At 46.3% G+C, this 20,321-nt stretch overlaps 1 pseudogene; it reads right to left on the bottom strand.

Annotated features, from left to right (window-relative positions):
• Positions 1–818: 818 nt before the first annotated feature.
• The window catches only part of LOC146186890 (sperm-specific sodium:proton exchanger-like), a 30,277-nt pseudogene continuing 10,774 nt past the window's right edge, over positions 819–20,321 (bottom strand).

Below are 20,321 nucleotides of genomic sequence, written 5' to 3'. Positions count from 1 at the left end.
TCTTGTCGCGACACATACATATTTAAATTATACGCAAAGCATAGGGATCCTCCGTGAGAAACACACCGCAAAAATAGGGAAACCGAATTGAAAATGCACTTTTAATGGCCTCTCCTGTGCCCATATATGTTCGGGACAAAATAAGCTAACGCCAGGCACCCAAGTATGAAATATGGTCACTGCGCCGCTGAAATGAAGTGGCCACCAATTGTAAAGGCGTTCTGCGGTAAGGAAGTCCCAGGTCGCTTACCGAAATTAACGCACTGCTCAATTTAACAGTTTGTTTGCCACAGCTGGAGCTGATGCACTCACAGCACTTTCTGTGCATTGATCACTGCTCAAAAGGCGTGGTCTAGGAGCCCCTCTGCATCGCTAGTGCATGGCTAAAGGGAAGTTAGGCAGTTCTTGCATGGTATAAATAGGGTGTCCTTCCTTTCTTTGTATTATAGCTTTCAGCACGCAGCATCGGAGGCCGTTGCTGCGTGCCAGAACACTTAGAGAATTTTTGGAACAACCTTAATCTAGCAAGAAAATTATTGAATGGCTTTGAATGGCAGTAGTTGTGAACCAGTTATGGGCGCGGCACGAACCAATATCTCTCGTACAATGAATCGTTAGCAGTTCGTGAAAATATGACATGCATAATTACACATTGATGCTGCGAACAAAATGATACTCGCTTACTGAGGGAAGCCACAAAATAAACTACGTAAACAGTCAATAATGGAACAAAAGTAAACGGGGCATGAGTGCACAGTTACTCCCAAAATGACATACGATACCCCTCCCCCCCCCCTCGCCACCAGTCAGCGCGCATCTCAGTTTTCTCTTCTAGCCGCCAGCTTGGACACAATGCGGCTGCTGTCATAATATCTGGATGTCTTGCGCTTGCTCCCTCTACGCGCGACTATCAAAGGAGAGTGAAGAGCCCACTTCTTCGCCACAAAGTCCTTCATCGTATTGATCGGCTGCATCTCCGTTGTCTCCGGCATCCCCATTGCCATCAGCGCTAAGGAGAGCAACAGCGACGCTGCCACGGCGTACAGCATGCCCATCATGTTTGCCGACAGGGTGTCGTTAAGGAACGAACTCAATAACGAGGCCATGCTCCCGCAGGTGTAGCAGCAGGACAGGCCAGATCCACGAACTATAGTCGGATACAGCTCGGCTAGCCGTATGAACAAAGTGAGGACGCAGAGGTCGAACAACTGCATCCATAGTATCACGAGGCCAGTTATGATATGGCTGGCATTGCGCAGAACGTGCGCCGTGGCCAGTACACCGGCCATGAGGGCCAGGACGATCATGCTGAGGACGAGCGTCTTGCGCCGCCCGACATGCGTGATGATGAGCACGTTCACCACGACGCTGGGAAGCTTGAGCAGTACCAGCCCGATGAGTACTTCCGGGCTGGAGTTCGTTGCGAGTCTGCTGAAAACGCCGAACGTGATGAACCAGCATGCGAAGATGAGTAAGGTGTGCTGCCGGAAGATCGGGTTAACCAGCAGCGCGGTCACCTGCACGTCTGCGATGAACAAACGCGTGAAGAAGCCGTTAAATAAACGTAAAAACAATGACCCCAAGTAGTTGAATAGAGCCTTCCGGGACAAGGGCGCTACTAAAGATGACGCTGTGCCTCTGAAACATTTTACACTACCGGTGAGCGAATGGTACTTTGTCCAAAACCAGAACAGAATACGAATAGCGCAAGGAAAACTGAATCGAATGCGAATCGAGTAGCGATAGAATAGAATATTTGCAGCAATGTTCACTCTTCGCGTGAATATTCGTGCGAAAGCAGCCAACACGTGAAAGAAAACTGGAGTGCTTAAGCTCCATCTTTAAGCGTACGATCTGACATCGCGTTAATGGTTCCTGTGCGTCATAGTTTCAATTGACCTTCGTTCTCGTACTCGAATTTTGCTACTAGTTTAATCAGTAATCATTTTTATCTCACAAACGTTCATTCGCGTACTGTCTTACGCTAACATATGCGCAAGACCATTCGGCATAGATACAAAGCCCCTCATTAGCAAAGCCACGCGCACTATGGCTTCTATGGTGTCTGATTGTGGTTCCAAGAGCCTCACCTCATCACGTCATAAAACCCGACGGCCATTCACAGCCCAGTCATGTCACCTGCGGCCCAAGGGAGGCTCCGGATAGGATTTTTCGCGCGAGGTGCGTCACACCCTAGTAACGCGGCAGACCTATGGAGAGCGCGCGCGTAGGGCTCCGAGAGCCACCTCGAGCTCCATCCGTCAGTCGCATTGCTAGGGGATGATATCAGGCGTGCTCACGTCGAAGGTAAAGCCCCTTGATAGTATGATCGAGAGACTTCAGTCGAAGGAGATCATCTGTATCCTCTGAGTGCGCGCTGTTGCTACCGGCCGGATCGTCCAGCATTCAACAATGTGCCCGCTTGACCGGGGATGATTTTCACCTGGCGATAGCACCGCTGAAAACTATGACGTTAAATTTTCTGGTGGGCGGTACCTGTCGCGCATTATAGGCTATACAAATGTAATCTGTATACTGTAATTATTCAATTTTGTTTAAGAGTAGTGGCAAGTTAAAATTAATGCTCTCTATAGCTCCTTAATTAGCTCGGGTACGCGGAATGATATGATTTTTAGTACCCGTGCCAAAGTTGTGAGACTTCTGTTCAAGTTAGTACTTTTCCTTGACGGAAAATACTGGGTTTGTAGCTGCAGTCCTGCATGGACTTTACATTTGTATAGCTGCTGGATAAGAATTACATTCAGTATATGAAAAATCGGTTCTGTAGGGGTATCTCGGGAAACGTTGACGATTGTTCTAAGGGCTTGTTTTTGTGGTTAGGAAAGACCGGTAACATTAAAAAAGGTGGTGGTTCCCCAAATTAAACAGCAGCAACATATAACGGAACGAGAATAGTGACTGAGATATTTGTTTAACGCACTGTGGCACAATATGTATATGTATTGATAATTGTTCATAAATATATGCTCCATGGCTTTGAAATTCCGAGGCAGCTGACCCTATCCAAAGTGAGAAGCCTAGCTAGCAAGTCAATGATTCCATTTTTACCGGAAAATTATACCTTTAGTCTTGTAGTACTAATTTCTAATAAGTAATGGTTGTTCATTCTTAAAGAGAACGCAAACCCTTATTTGCCTACCGAAACATATTAAATACATACGTTGGTGTCGTCAGCGTATATTATAAATGTGCAGTTGTTATCTAGGCTAGTAATATCATTTATACATATGTTGTATGGCAGTGGATTCAATATACAGCCGTAAGGAACACCATTTCGTACAACCTATAATGAGAAAACTGATTTTTAATTTTGATTTGCTGGCAATGAAAGGTTAAGATTGGATTAATTGGAGAAAGAATCCCCGAAAACCGGATATGTCTAGCTTGGGTAAAAAAGCCCCATAGCTGATCTGATCAAAGAATTGGAAAAATCTGCGGATATGCCCAGAATAAGCTGTCTGTTTTTAAATGGCTTTATTATTATTTTATTCCTACCTTTTCTGAAAGCATGCTGGCATATAGTTACTAAATTGTTTTTCATTAAACCCTGCTACAAATCCGGTCGGCTCCACCAGGATGCAGACTGTCTGTCCCGTTATCCCGTCGATCCCCCTTCCTCTACTGACCATGAGTCGGACACCTGTGTCTTCTCTATATAGGACTTTTCCCACATAGCCGACGAGCAGCGCTTGGACCCAACCCTCAGTTCTCTTATCGACCGCCTCCGCACACACATCCGTGACTCTTCCCTCGCCTTGTTCTTCCTTCATGGGAATACGCTATACCGCCACAACATGTGACCTGATGGCGCTGAGCGCTTGCTGGTCGTTCCCCAACACCTACGACGCCCCTACAGCTGGTCATCTTGGCCTCTCACGCACATACGACCGCGTGCGCCGGCGTTTCTTCTGGCCTGGACTCTACCGCTCTGTCCAACGTTATGTAGCCGCTTGCGACCTCTGTCAGCGCCGGAAGAAACCCCTTGTGCTACCACCTGGACACCTGCAGCCGCTTGCTATCCCGACTGAGCCATTTTCTCGTGCTGGCCTTGACCACCTAGGGCCCTTCCGCGAGTCCTTGTCAGGAAACAAATGGATCGCTTTGGCCACCGATTATGCCACGCGGTACGTGGTCACTCGCGCCATTCCAACCAGCTGCGCCACAGACGTTGCTGACTTCCTTTTGTACGACGTCATACTTCACCATGGTGCTCCCCGTCAACTACTTACCGATCGTGGCCGCTGTTTCCTTGCCCGAGTTGTTGAGGAAATACTTCGTTCTTGCTCCATTCAGCAAAATTTCACCACTGCGTATCACCCTCAGACGAACGGCCTTACGGAGCGTATTAACCGCACACTCACCGACACGCTCGCAATGTACGTATCCGACAGTCATCGCGACTGGGATATTAGTCTGCCATTTGTCACCTTTGCATATAACTCTTCGCGTCATGACACTGCTGGGTACTCTCCATTCTATCTCCTCTTTGGAAGAGACCCCTTACTGCCCTTCGACACTTTGCTTCCCACCGCTGCCCCCTTCAGAACCTCTGCCCGCGATACCATCGCCCGAGCCGACGCTGCTCGCCAGAACGCTCGTCACAATCTCACCATCTCTCAAGAAGCACAAAAACGCCACTACGACGCTCACCACCGCGATGTGCACTATCCTCCCGGATCTCTGGTGTTGCTCTGGCTTCCGTGCCGTCGTGTGGGGTTGTGTCAAAAATTTCTGCCCTACTACACAGGTCCTTACCGTGTACTACGCCCAGTGACCGACGTCACCTATGAGATTGCACCGCTCCACCCAAAGTCACTGACTGCTACACCCACTTCCGAAATCGTACATGTCGCCCGCCTCAACCCAAATTACTCCCCCTCCGCACCGCACGCCTAATACGCACCGGGACGTTGCCTTTTGCCGAGGGGGGTAGTGTTACCGGGAAACGCGGGACCAAAGTGATGTGCTCACTGACAAAGACGACGACCGAGGAACCCGGGCACGACGAAGCGTTGAGAAAGAGGACGACGCTAACAGAGTGGATACTGCACGACAACTGAAGTCTTAGCGTCGAGTTCAGGCCATCGCAGTGCCTTTACATTAAGTACATCCCCGTAACAATATTTACACTTCGGTAGGCATTTTTATTAAGGCGAAAGCCTTCCTTGGCTACGTTTTTGAAAACGTATACCCAAAACGTGGAAGCATAGTCTGTTGTCATGAGGCAGTCAGATCGAAAATCCAATGGTGTCCATGACTTTCGTAACTCAATAATGGTCATGCCAATTACTAGTGTCTAGTCATGATTCTCAAAAGGGCTTGGTGATGTCACTCAAAACTGCTGATTTTATGACATTGACAAGTGCTAAAAGTGTTGAGTCATGACGCTCTAGGATACACCAAAGAGCATCCAACGCACACGCTTTCCCTTTTCTCCTATGTAGGTGTCTGCAGTGCTCTCAATGTTTTTAAAAAATAGGCAACCTTCGCTCGTTCTTTGCAGGTCTTCCTCGAACCCATCGCAGGCGTCTATGGCACAGTTTTTCTTTCCCAAAATATTGAATAGGTTTTTAACTGTGGGTTCTTTCGGAGCAGACAGCGGCTGCGCGGATAACGTGTTTGTACATGTTATCGCCCCCCAACCGTGGCCTCACCACGCAGAGCTCCTGAACTGCTTCCGCGTCAAGTAGTCCCTCAGACTGGTGGACGTCGATGTTCCTGGCGACGTCGTCCAAGATAGCAGTGCTCGCCTTGCGACTACGAAAGGCTACCATCACTCCCTGGAACCGAGACTGAAATAAACAGAGTTCCATCGCAATGCAGCCAAGCTGGTGCAATTTTCAAGCATGGCAGAAATCGAGCGTCAAATGCCACGTCATCAATCTCCGTAAGTCGTGGGTAATATTAGTGAGACAGTTGACTTAATAATCTTTGTCAAAACGTTTAGTGCGATGAAAAATGTAATTTTTCCTTCTTGGCCATAAGAAATACAACGACTGACGTGGGAGGTCGAAAGTTTCAACAGAGCCCGCATGCGTAAAATAAATTCTTTATGCTGACCTCGGAGCCACATATGTACTGCTGCTTTCATCTCATTGACCGTGATGAATTTTGTCAGCTCCAACACACAGCAATGCTTTCAATTTTGCCTCGCTCATATGAACAAGTAGCAGAAAGGCGTTCAAATATTGCTCACTAATTTAGCAGTAAATATTTATTGCTTTTCAGCTTTGCTTGTAAAAAAAAAAGAAAATTTGCGCACTGTTTTTTCGTGCACAATACAAGTATGCGGCCATATTACGTGTAATTTGGGGATGTTTGCCTCGATGCCCACCTCTGAATGGCGGCAGGAAATAACATATGAAGAGTAGAACCCCGTGCAGCATAATTACAACGTACTACAGAAAATTTGAGGTTGTTTTAAGGATCGCCCTATTTTATGAGCTTTGTACTCGTCGCTTAATCAGAACATGGCTAAAACGAACTTTATCTGCCCTAAGGGAAAAAAATGCTTCCCTTGAAAACATCGTGAAACTAACATTCTGCTGCTAATGCGCGTGCGGTTTAGGAATAAAGCCGATGTGTGTTTCATTTAAACAACTGCTACAACCGTATATGTGGATAATTTCAGGAAATGCGGCCCACCAGGGGTTTACTCAAAAATCCAAATTAGCATGGGGTGCCTTATTTTTAGGGGACGCGGGGAGGGGGGGGGGGGCGGTAGATGAGGAGCGGTGGTCATTCATATTTTTTAAGGCGAAAACCTTTCTAGGCTTATGGAACGAAACGCCGTAAGTGGTATCTGTGCGTCAGATATGGGCACCTTATCTGTGCGCTGATAGTCAATTGCCAATCATCCCGATGACGTAATCACAAAAATAAAACTCCTGCCTCTCGTATCTCCAGCCGAGAGCTTTAACCAATTACGCCACGCCCGGGATTATGGAACGGACATCTTAATTCCCTCTGTCTACGTTGTGAATGGTAGTAGCAATGACAAAGACACTGCAGTTAGTGATAATGACAATGATGACATTTGCAATGATAATTACAGTGCATTTATTTGATAATGGTAATGAGAGCAAATATTATGCACCGTGTGCAGCAGAAAAGGCCTGGCTTTTGCATTTGTGCAGTATATATTCCAAAGTGCTCTCGAAATTTTTACTTTGTCGTCGATGTGATGCCAAGGATTAACACTCATGCGAAAAATTGCGAACAGTTACTTCACTTTACACAAAGACAAAATGCGTATTTCAGAACAAGAAACAACAAGAATATATAAATTGTCGGTAAACTACATTACACTTCCGGCTACTAGCAATAAACCTCATACAAAAAGTAGCCATTGAACACCCCATGCGTACGTAGACTTGGAAACAATGCTGCAAAACACGTGCGACTTTGCACAATGGCATATTAGAACAACACACACACAGCATAGAAATCAGAATCCATTACGCACTCTGAACGTGTATTTTACAGCCTTGATATCGGCAATACGAGTTGCACGATCCTGACACATCTAGATGTGTATTTACGGCGGCTACGCAAGAATTGGTACATTGAATTGGTTGTCGGGGTCATGTTCCACCACAAGCAAGCTATGGATAATGTGTCCCTTCGCGTACATGCCTGTCTTCCGGCGCTTTTAGGCGAAACTCCCGGCAATGTGCAAAACACAAATGTTCGTTATGAATGAAGTGCATTCGGGAAAACCAAGGTGGTGCGTAAACCCCCCTTCCCTCCCTAGGTCGTGTTTAGGGAAATTGCTGCTGTCACCGACGTGCACTTCTTGGTTGATATTTTTCGAAAGCGCTGAAACAGTGTGGACGGAGAAGAACCAGACAGGGGCGAGCGCTCATTCGTGTCTGTTTATTCTCCGTCTATATTGTTTCAGCGCTTTTGAAAAAATATCAAACCTGCACCCAGTAGCCCGATCAGCCACCCATCTGCATTTCTGGGAAGAGAACGTAATGCCGCGTATCAAAAGGCAGCCCAAGGCACACCTGAATCTTGACGAGTCGTCGCAACACGAGCAGGCGGTTCAGCGTGGCTCGAAAACGGATCTCTGCAATGGTGTTGCTGTTGCTGACGAAGTTCCAGACATTCTGCTGAACTTCTTCCTCGCCGGTAACGATGGCATGGCCGATCTGGTAAGCGTCGTAAATCTTAGCGTCCAGGTAGCGATGCACGTATGCGGCCACCCGTTCCAGTACATGCTGTGCTAATGCGAGAAGTATAAAGAGCGTGAGGATACGATCGGAGGAGAATCTTAGAAAAGACTGTTTCTGGCTAAGTTGAACGTTTTCCTTCGCGAAAATTCTAAATTTGTGAAGGAGTTCGTTCTCATGACCTGTGACAACAGAAACCACAAGACAGAATGGGAAAAGAGGTAGTTATTTGCAACAGTTATCACACCGAAGAAATGATGACTGGAGGAGAAAACGCAAATATACAGCGCATATGTAGTGACGACGACTCACAGATTTTGACGCCAGATGTACACATACAAATAATTTTATAGCTGCATAAGTGGAAACCGTTCTGAAACGTCCTACGAGTGTGTTCAATTTAGATAAAATCCTGGATCTTTTCTGGTGTCTGGGAAATTAAAGCGCCCATTCGCTGTTTGCCCCGTTTCACACTAAGACACTTTGACATTCTGCATGCAGTACTTGTTTGCCGTGTTACATCGGACTGCTACGCACTGTTACGCCACTTCAGTATTTGGTATCACTGGGTTATTTCGAGCAGTCAGCGCGCATCCGACAATTGGGATAGTGGATTCCAACATAGCTGCGAATCTCGCTAATAGTTATGAAGACTCAATATTTACACAAAGCCGCTAGAATATTCGTAAAACAAATCGGGTTTGCCTGCAACTCTGGTAGATATACATCGGTGGTGTGAGATTTTCTCTTTATGCCTCACTCCATGCTCTGTAATTTCTGCACGCGGAAAAATATCACCATGCGGTGGTCGTGCCAGTGAGTGTGCTCCGGTGTACTTACGGCTATGATGACAGTGAAGATATATTTCTCCTTTAACCAATGTACCTAGGGCAGGCTGTCACCAGTTAAATTGCTTTTCAAATGCGGCACAGGATACCTCCTGTACCGTAATAGTAACCAAGGTGCTACCTATTCTACAGCTGGTATTGATCGTACTATGCACACGACATCACTGCGAATAAAGAAAGGGAAACCAACCTCGGCGTACTTTGCGGCGTGCAGGAAGCGCAGCGAGATGGCGGCGATGAAGCACACGATGAGTGCGCTGTTGGCCAGGTCGTTCTGCTGCATAAGGAAGAGGCCGCACTGCAGGGTGAATATTAGCATACACACGGCCACTAGCACCAGGTCTAGGCGGTTGTAGTTGTCCATATTCACGATGCGCTGGCCATACGCCGATATCTGAAATTGAAATGAAAACGGCGCTGTTCAATCTGTTCGAGAAATTCAGACAGCCGCTTGGGTGTACGGAAGATTTAGTGAAAAGCACCAATTTTCAGAACAGAATATGAATTTTAGTAGAAGACATGTAGTTTGGGTGTGTATGCGCATATGTACAAAGACATTCTATCAGGCTAATATATGCGCGAAACCAGAAACCAGTATATAATTGTTCGTATAGTATGTTTTATTAAGGAAAAAGCAGTACTGTAGTCCACCGCTGAACATTGAATAAAGTTCACAGTATTACGTTGAAGGACGCCTACATGCGACAGCAGAGGTAAATAAAAGAAACTTGACTTACCACGACGGTAACCTCTGTGGTGAACATGGTGAGGTAGATGGCTTCGACGCTGATTGCGGCGATGAAGGCGCTGCTGCGAGCCGTCACCAACAAGATGCGCAAGAGCCCGGCCAGCACGAAGACTATGGCTAGAGTAGAGCTTGTGACGACCGTCTCGTAGTAGGAGTGCTCGAACAGCTCGACCACACGCTCGCGTAAAGGCCTCTCGATCACGTCTATGGCGCTGTCCTCCATGAGTCCCTCCTCGTGAACGCTGCCGACGTTCTCCTTCTGGAGAGGACGTAGAAGCAGAGTTACTAACTTCTTCACTGGTTGCGAACCAACCGTCGTATATACACCGCTTGTATTTTAGAATGTGTTAAAGGGTCAAAAGGTCTAACTTACCAGCCAAATAACCCACTGTGGTATTGCCAGTATCGACCCAATGGTGTCCATGTCCAAGTATCTGAAAATATCTAATGCGGGCGTTAGTAATGATAACATGAGGACATGCGTTCACTTCGTCGCCGAATCTCCCTACAGGCACTTCGTAGAATCAAATTAAGTTTACTAGAATCTGAAACTGGAAGTCAGTGCCTTGAGGCTTTAAGACGGACAGAATGCAGGCGAGTATTACACTCAGAAGTACAGATAAGGAGGGCTGGAATATAATGCTAAATTGTTATTACTAGCCATATTGATTGGCACCAATACCCATATGTTTGTCGGCATCAGTATGAACAGAGCAGGAGCATGCAGAAAGGTAGAAATGTGGCCATGCAAAACACGCGTGTGAGGGGATTAGTCACGAGTGTAAGGCCATTGTCCGGAGGTCGCGCAAGGAACCCTTTACGCGCTTACTTGTTTCTCCACGCATTCACGCTTCAGTACATAGAGAATGGTCCACTCATATTTGCTATGCTTGTGGACGGGCGTCTTTCCCTCGCGTTCTCTGGAGGCCGTGGCGTTTCTTCACGCGCGGAACACGCGTCCTCTACAATCTTAACGCCGGGTCGACACGTGTGTTTTGAAAAAACATGTGCGTTCTTCGAGCAAGTCTGAATTCTGCGGGCAACGCGACAGCAACCGCGGGTGTTCAGTTAGAGGCAGCTCGCAGTACGTGACGCCAGAGTTACGCGCCGGCGAACAAGCTTTGTGGGGGAATTGGTTTGGTCCCAAAGCGACTCAGACTATGAGATACGCAGTAGTGGAGAGCTCCGGAAGTTTCACCACCTGAGGTTCTTTAACTTGCACCAATCGCACACACAGCCCACTGGTACCTTGCTGATCGCCTCCATCGAAAAGCGGCCTCTGTGGTCGGAATTTGATCCCGCATCCTTGGGCACAGTAGTCGAGCGCTCTAACATCTGTGCGACCACGACGATTGTAAGTGGATTCCAGAGCACGAGTGCTTGCATAAGCACGAGTATGGCGGGAGCGATGATGCTTCTGTGGTTTTAACGGTATTGCTCACGATTTCGTGTTTTCACATATAAGAAGTCTTAAATGTCCCTACCGATTTTTTTCCATGTTTTACAAGGCACGCGCTGAATTCCCTTCAGATGTATTCTGTTACTTATTTAGACCAATGTTTTAGAGGTGCTCCGCAGTCTATTTTTGCGTTATATTTTATCATTTGTTTTACTTTTTATCTGCACTACGATTAGCTTTAAACAAATATTAGGCGAACGGTAGCTTTTCATCCAAGGCTATTTATTGTCCGCTGCTGTTTTTAAGAATAAACATTTGTGAAAACAGAATTACTGCACAGATGGCGTCAATCTGGCACGACTGCTTCGGAGAGAATAATAAAATTAAATTTTCTTCCTCTTCAAGTATTGGCTGGCATAGAACCGATTTCAGGTATTTAAAACAGCAAAATACAGGTTGAGGGGAAACCTCAGTCCTATAACCAAAATTTTGAAAATAAGTGTTCTCTTGCGGTATAAAAACAAAAGTCGCGTCTCTTAGATAACTGGCCACGGGCAACATGTACCGAGATGTCTTTTTAGCAGCCAAAATCCATGCAGCTAATAGCAGTGCAAAGCTTAGGCTCTTTGCTTCTTACTTTGACTCCATGTACTCTCATCTATTCTGAAGACCATTCACATGGTGAACGGTGGTAATGGTGGCGGCTTCCTGCTTTGCTCGGTTGCACTATTATACTACTAAAGGCCGACCACAATCGGTGGCTTGTACCAACTTTAGTTCTTTCACGAAACCGGAGAACTACTTCAATGTATGAGTTGTATCTCATCGTGAGCTATTTATCTCCTCAATATTTTGCACTATTGCGTATTGGGAGAGCGCTCTGGGTCTCCGATTGAACTGGTTGAGATTCCTTGCACATTCCTCACGTAATGAACTTCTGTCGGCTATCCTGAGGGCTCTCCATATCCGCGTATCAGCAATATCCTTGGAAGTATAAGGACCATTCCCGGCGTGGTCCAATCCTAATTCAAGATACAAATTCAAATCTCGCATTGAAACAGCTACTCGGTTGTTGATCAAAATTCCTTGCTCTAGGTGACCAATTGAAACTCGAAATACGTTTCCATTTGGGATCATCTTCAACAAGGTGCCTCTCGAAAACACAGTTGAATGGCGTGATTGAAAAACTAGTGCGTGCAAGAACCAATATCCAAGACACCAGGAGGAAAAAAGCTACGTTTGCAAAAGAGGAATTGGAAGAGAACGTGCAATCGAGCGGCTCGAATGGCGCTAGGAGCGAGAAATGAGGAAATCAGAACGAGGGAGCAGCGTACCTGGAGGACGCACAGCCACAAAGCTCCGGCAAATTGTGTTCCACCAGACCTACTACACGAGTGACCAGATCTGGGGCCTGCCTGCTGTCTCCAGCCCTGAACCTGTTGCAGACCTGGGTGACTAGGCCTGCGAGTGGCCGACTCATGCATTCCTCCTTGATTGGGGCATATAGTCGACGCACGCATTCGGCGCCCTGCTGGACTCAGAGGCCTGAAAGCCTGGCTCTACTGTCGTTGGACGGCCAGCTTGAGGCCTCTCGCCTGAACCGGGTCCCCTCCAGCGCTTTAGCCGCATGCTATACTTACCCAGATTCACCTCGACACTGGGCTTACCTCGCCGATCTTGTCCACCAGACCGCGAGAGTCTGGACCGACTCCTCTCTCATCCTCTGACACCTGGTCACTTCTCACAATGTGTCTTCATCTTGTTTTTTAGTCTCACTATCGTCGCATCAAATGCGTGTATAGATAAAATATGTGCTTCTAGCTGGGCCGGCCTGGTGTATTTTTTTGTACCACCGAAGCAACCCTTAGGTGGTAATTATATTCTAAAAAGAACCTCGTCATAGCGATCTGAGTACGTCTGTCTGCAATTTCTTGCCTACATATGAAATACAAGTTGCGCGGTAGGAAAATAAAATAAACACATTAGCTGCTGATATTCCGCTGTGCAGACTGGAATGTGACTTCGAAGATTAAGGAATATCTTATGATGGAGGTTGGTTCAGCGGAGTGACTTAGAAACTGATATTGCCAAGGCCTTACACGATACTCTAAAGAGAAAGTGTAATGAAAGACTATCTGCGAGTAAAATTACACCTCCGGGGACTGTTAACAATTTTGTCTGTTTCAACGCTGTAATCATGACCGTGCGTCTGAAAAAGCGGAATAGAAGTCTGTTTGTTTCTCCATTTGCGTATGAGTTTTACAACATCGTCTTTACTGCTCTTACAGGAAGGCCGAGACAGATTAGGCGGGTCGTGAGGGGAAAAACTGCCCATGACCGCTGATCAAATAGCTCTATGTAAGGTGCGTCTATTTCGGTAAGATGGAGCTACTGTTTATTAGCTCTTGCGTTTTTGCGTTTCAGATATATTTTGCCCTGAACTGACAGCTTACGCTTTGTAATGCTCCAGAATTGCTGCTCGTGTCGCCGTTGAACAGACAAAGCGGACTGTATGCGGAGGGAACATTGCTTCGCAAACAGTCAGGATTCGCCGCACAGCCTTCATCCTCTATAGGTGATAGCTGCCAGGCGAAATAGTGTTGCAGAAGATGAAGATAACCTAATACGACATGAAGTGCAAACTTTACGGAGGTGCTGTCGAATCAGTCAAATGCATTGTGTGGCAGAGTTTTGGCCTGTATCCACGAGCTTCTGACACATGAAAGAGTACCAAACAAGACTCTCCCGGTGGACCAGAAGGAGCAATCTATGCCATGGAAGCACTGACTAAGGAGCTCCCTTTTATCCAACCGGGCGAACCACCTCAGTGCAAGTTAATTGAAATAACGAAGAGGCATCGCGAACCTCCAAAATTGGTTCCGCACACGAAACAGGCGCTTTCTCCGGAGGATTACGGGTACCCTAAGCATGCTTAAGCTCAATCTGTGTAATAGGAATTATTCCTTTTTTCAATTACCGTTAACCGGTGTCTTACCGATAGCAAGTTGTGTCAAAGTCAGCTAGCCGAAATATGCGGGGGCATAGCTGTGTGCCTTAAACATATACAGACAGTTTTGGTTCACAAAATCAGAGTTTTCAGAAGAAATGCTGAATTTGTAACATTTGGACATAAATGTCATTTTTTACCTAGAATTCGCATTCCCGTTTAGTGTCCTTTAACATGTACAGCGTGTCTGGAAAGAAAGAGAAAGTTTCACTTACACTTTCTTGTCAAATGGGTACTGAAGAGCTGCAATTAACGTCATTTTGGTCATTTGCTAAATTATTCCTTGGGTGTACTAACGAGCATAGCTGACCTTCAAAAAAAAAAAAAGATTTTTAAAAGGTTCTTATAGGGTTCTTGTGATATTAACAAAGAGCTCTACCGCGGCTTTGCAAAGGGCTAAAAGCTCCCTCCGAAGGGTAATAGTAAATAAAAAGTGTGCAGGAGACCTAGCTCTCACCGTAGTCTACTTGTGATGTCGTTATGGTGTGTTTAGCATAACTTCGAGATGTGCATTTACTTGTTCTATTATCGTGACTTATTTTGCTTTAGCAGGACAACCGATCCTGCGGGAGAGCACGCGAGAGATATAGTTTTCGTGTATAACCATAATTATGCGGATATTAGGTTTTGTATCATAGAGATTTCGTGACTGAGATACAAACTGACTTTTCTGCGTCCTACTGTGTCAGCAGTAAGGCCGAGAACATGAACGAAACGGGCACAGTTATACCAGTCAAAAAACAGTCAATATTTCGTGCCAATACAATTCCCTGTGGTCTCTTTATATACCTTGATTTCTTTCGTAATTGTAAGTAGGAAGGCTACTTTTCATGACTGTGTTCCTGTAAACCGGCTAAGTCAATTGGCTTGTGATTACTGAAAACCCGGTAACGTACCTGCTCAATTCTGAGGACATTTTCGACTGCCAATGTGTCGATGTGCCTAAGAACCTTTCGTAGTCGCACAATGCATCCAGCCCTCTGCAGAAAGAAAGAAGCTACCATCAAGGTGGCGCTGGTGTAAACTGAAGCGCATAATAACATACCAAACCAGGTAAAAGCGCAAATACGTGATTATAGCTCCTTTCAATACTGTGACAAGACTACTGTGACAAGGCTACTGTACTGTAGGAAGCAGAATGGCACTTACGATAGTACGTTTGCGCGTTCTCGGTATAACCTGAATCACAAAAGGCGTCTAGAATAGCAATAATTTACATTTAGGGCAGCAGAGTCAAAAACAAAATTGTCAGCGTCTGGCGGGAAAAGAAAGGGCTCACGAAGGCTGTCTGTAGTCGGAAGTTGGCCACGAGCGGGTTCTGAATGAGCGTGTTCCGTGCCACCGAGTGCCAGTCTGCCAGCAAGAATGAGTCATCCCTCATGTAGAGGGCACGTCCGACACCTCGAGCATGCCTGCGCACAGGGTGAGGGTTAGGAGGAGCTAGCAAGGGGAGGCCTTCTGCTGGGCGCACCTAGGGTGCCGAGGACCACCTGCAAGAGGGTGACGTTGATGAGCTGCGTGAGAACCATGTCGCCGACGACGTACAGGTACGACTGGAATGAAAAAAATAAGCGTCACATTTTTTGTATTATAGGCTCATATTGTAGGATGACTGCCGTTTATACATACGTGACCGACGCCATTATTACACATTCAGACGAACTTTCGGCTTTCCTTTGTGCGATGCGTACTAGTAATTCTCGCTTCGTCTTCGTAGCGTGAAATGAGCGCTTTCTTGGGAATTATATTCTGCAAGCGGCACTACGAATTGTTTGTGAAATACAACCTTTGTTCTCTTAAAGCTCTGAATACATTCATGACTGCCGCTTAGGTTTAGCCGGTGACGAAAATATCATGCCTTCAAAGCCTTCCTTGTTATCAAAATGAAACGCTGTCAAAAGAAATTATTAAGCGAGAGATGAAAATTATTTTAACTTTTATTCCAGAATGAAACATTTCCATTGCTTTGTTAAAAAATACAAAACTATTGTGGCAAGGGCGTCTCGTTACAAAATGCTGTGTTTTTTAGTTTTGTTTAATACAAAGGTTGCCCGCGTAATCTCTACGAGTTCTTAGAGGAAGCGATTCAATACAGGCTTCAGCAGCAAAAAAAAAAAATAATTCAGAACCCTTGAATTTTTTAGGCACTTCAGTGGTCGAGAAGGAGACCTTCGTGATGCTCTCGGTGTAGATGTTCTCGTTCCTCAGCAACTGAGCAGTGGCGAGGGAACTGAGGTAGGTTCCCTTAATGCCTGCCCAAGAGAGCACCATCGCCTGGCGCACAGTGACCTGGTAGCCGAAGTGCCTGATCGCCGGATATAGGAGCACCACCATACACCTGTGGTCGGAGAACAGAGAAGAGGTTCAAAAGTGACCAAGCTGAAAAACTAAAATCAATACAGCACTTCGTATAGAGCTTCGAAGCTACCGCTTTTCAATAGGCGCCCGAACGAAAAGTGACCCAGACGTAAGAAAACACCATACTATTTAAAAGCGAAATCTTGAATATTGTCTCTTCGAGTTAAGGTCTTTGGCTGTACTGGCTTCTTTCTCTTCTGCTTCGCTTCTACTTCGCACACACGTTGCTTATTCTTCAAACACTTGACCAACGTTTTTTGTACCGATACATATCTTCACAAAAATAGAACATTGAATGACGCAGTGGCCCACAGCCTTCCAGTCTTCTGCATACCCTTACACTCCGCCGTCACCGCTGCCCATCTGATTCACCTGCTGCTACCTAACTCTTCGAAATGCCCTCGACAGCTTTGTGTCGTCTTGATCCGGCTGTGGTGTCCTTCAGCTTCGTGGACCATCATGGAGGAGTAAAAACCACATCAAACTCTACCTTACCATGCTTAAAAGAGCTTCCACTCTCTAAATTAAGTTCAGGCCTATGAGTCTAACCTCGCTTAACGCAGCATTACCAAGTATAAACGGTCTTAGCCGAGCTAAGTCAAACGCATTTAATTAATTTTAAGTGTGTTTACCTATGCAGGGTCAGACATGGCCAATTCAATACTGATACTGGGAGGATGGTTTGTGCTACCATAAGAATAACGCGGTGGAAGGAGTCTCCGAAATGTGCGCCTAACAAGGAACGCTTCCATCCCGCACAGAGAGGTTTTTAAACATAGTTTGGCTTGCAGCAGGCTCGTATATAGGGAAAATGGACCCCAATATAGTAAGATGCTTTGAAGCATTAGCTACTTTCTATTACAGGTAAGCAGGTAAGGATTTTGCCGTGTGTTTTGGCAGTGACACAGCACGAGCGATACGAATGCAAACGCGTTTCAGCGGCGCCAAAGCAAACCAAATGCATTTACCTTATGGCGCATTCGACGACGAAGCAGTTCCACTAGAGATTCCAGTCTAGCGTGGAAGCGTGCTGGATGAGCAGGAAAGCAGTGTACGCGGCCGACAGGCAAGAAGCCAAGGTTTCCGTCACGTCGTACATCAAGTCCCAGTACCTGAGAAACGAAGTGAAATAAGAAACCCAATAGGGCGGTCAGATGCAAGGACAGTGCTTTATCGGGATAACCCCTGTGGTTTGTAATATTAAGATGACATATTAATAGTTCCAAGGAACGAAAGACAGAGCAAAATACCAAGATGCGTTTGTTGTTTGAAGATAAATTAGACTGGCGAATTTCGAGCTGTTCACGATGTTCTAGGAGAGACCATTCGTTCATGGTCGTGAGAACGTTTTGGTACTTCAATGACTGTGCTTGATAAAACATTTATTTATGAACTGCAAACTGCGACAATTGCTATTTTGGTTCTGCTGCCCCTATCTCAAGCTTAGTTTATCGGTGCGACCATGTAGCTAACACCGCGCTCCTTTCTGTCTAATATTACTCAATCTATCGATGCCTGGATTCTGGTAATGACAGCAAGAGAGGACAATATATTTTTGACCAACACAACAGTGTGCCTTTTATGTAGTGCCCTAAAGCATGCAGAGTTTATTCCATGTCATAGTGCGTCTCCCTGCGGTAAATAGTTAAGGGTGCGTGGGCTACGTCCGCAATCACGACCCCAACCATATCGGAAGATTTTGCGATGGAAGTATTTTTCCAGCGTATATCCCTGCCAGTTCAGAGCAGCACAAAGGACAACTGAAATGCAAGTCTAAGCGAAAATAATAATGATGCTCACTCCTCCAGGGCACGGGCAAGTTCGGTACAGGCGACGGAACGGTGTAAGTTGACCGCCATGGTGTAGACGACAACGCCGGTAACACCAGAGCTGCTCATGTTCTCCAGCATGTAGTAGGTAAGGTAGGTGCCTGCTACGACTACGGTGACAGCAGAGTTTCCACCGATGACCGACATGTTGTTCAGGAGGAAGATGGTGACCGCGCCCGTGAAGAAACCCACGGCTATCGCCGAGCATTGGTTGTGCAAGGGAAACATCAGGTCGATATCACCTCCTGAAGTCAGGAAAAACGCAAGGCACAATTTGAAGACGACGGACAGTTTTCTTGTTATATCTTCTGACACACTGCCGGGAGATATAGCGAAATATACTTCTTTACAATGACGACTTCATAACCACAAAACAATCTGATACACCCGAATAAAATTCACTTGCTTCGACGCTTTGAGAAAGCTGCAACAAAATGAGCGTTAAAGAACAACGAATTGCACACCATTCTCAGACATTATTATTTCCCCTCTCGGAGCAGGCCATAGCACGGGCAATCGATCTTTAGAAGGTTAGCGCTTGTTGAATAAAGTAATTCTATACTTTGCCCACACCTTCGTGACAGCGGTAGTAGCCGAAGATGCCCCATGTCAAGACTGCGTTGATAAGCGACTCGGATTGCACCATGGTGGTCATCACGGGGTATCGACCTGCGAGCAATATTGTCAGCTGTTGGAGGCGCAGCCAACTGCAGATTCCGCTCGATTCCGTAGCGAACTAACAAAATACGCAAACGTTGAGAACTGCCTCCTCTCGAACTTATACATTCGTTTAGCGAAGGCATGCCTTTACAGAATTAGAAAACACTGTCCTTGGCGACATTCTGTTTCGATCAAATAACTAAAGTCGTTCTGAAGAACCATTAAACATGCCGACAATTACGTTACTTTCTTATGTGAAATTTGATCGCAGCTCATCAGATTTTTCAGGTTTTCGATAGATCGAAGCAAAGAATTCGAGCAACATATCTATATACAATTGCAGACAACTTCTTATTTTTCGCACATATTGGTTCTTCAAGAAACACTCCACTAACAATTCTTGATCGAAACGCATAAGTAGCCTGCACTACAACAGGAAAGGCGGCGGTGGCGCTGGACGGAGTAACTGTGCACGCCACGGCAGATGAAGAACTTCAGCCGGCTGCCTCATTCATGGCTTAGAAAGAACTGGCAGAGAATAAACTATTTATGCAAGCAGGCGGTTCGCAGTGGCGAACGGCGGCGGCTACGCGTTTTGCTCGGACGGTGCGGGCTACCTAGCGTTGCAGCGAACAAAACTAGCGTTCAGTTGAACGCATCAAAGTTCATCGGCGTTCTAGGCAGAATCCACTTTTATGCTGGCTCGTGTCCCTACGGGGCTGGGAATATCTCACCTGCCCACTGTGCTTGTACCTGTCGTAGGTCGTCATTGCACTTGCGCCACTGCGGTGGCGGACGACGGCTGTTGAGAAGCTTGTCTGTCTCGCTCCCTCTTCTTTTTCTTTCTTTCTTTCTTTCTTTCTTCTTTATTTTCTCCTCTGTCCGCATGAGGCAGGTGACGTGGCTCAGCGGCAGAGCCAGTAGCAGGCCCGTGCATTTTCGTTTCAATCTAGGAACAACAACATAATGCTATATCGGGCTTTCTTGCTCCACTCGGTCAGCTCTCCGCTGCAGCACGTGCATGCGCAGTGCGGAACCTGGTTACGAGGGACTACGCTGACGGTGACGCCAAGAAACGCAGGAACGTTGGCCAAAAAGCTGCGCTCTAAAAGAATATATTTTCGCCAGCCACAATGCTTTCTGTGAAAATTTGGCATCACTGGGAGCTTTTAGTGTTGTCACACGTCTTTTAAATGTCTAGAAATGCACACTCTCCTCCCTAACAATTCCAGCTATGACTAAAAACAGTCGGAGAAAGTTTAACCTAATACGTTTCA

Source organism: Amblyomma maculatum, chromosome 6 (genome assembly GCF_055883805.1).
Source record: "Amblyomma maculatum isolate TAMU_Amacu chromosome 6, ASM5588380v1, whole genome shotgun sequence".
In the NCBI taxonomy this organism is placed as follows: domain Eukaryota; kingdom Metazoa; phylum Arthropoda; class Arachnida; order Ixodida; family Ixodidae; genus Amblyomma; species Amblyomma maculatum.
The sequence above is the reverse complement of the archived record's forward strand: the minus strand, read 5'-3'. Positions and strand labels throughout refer to the sequence as shown.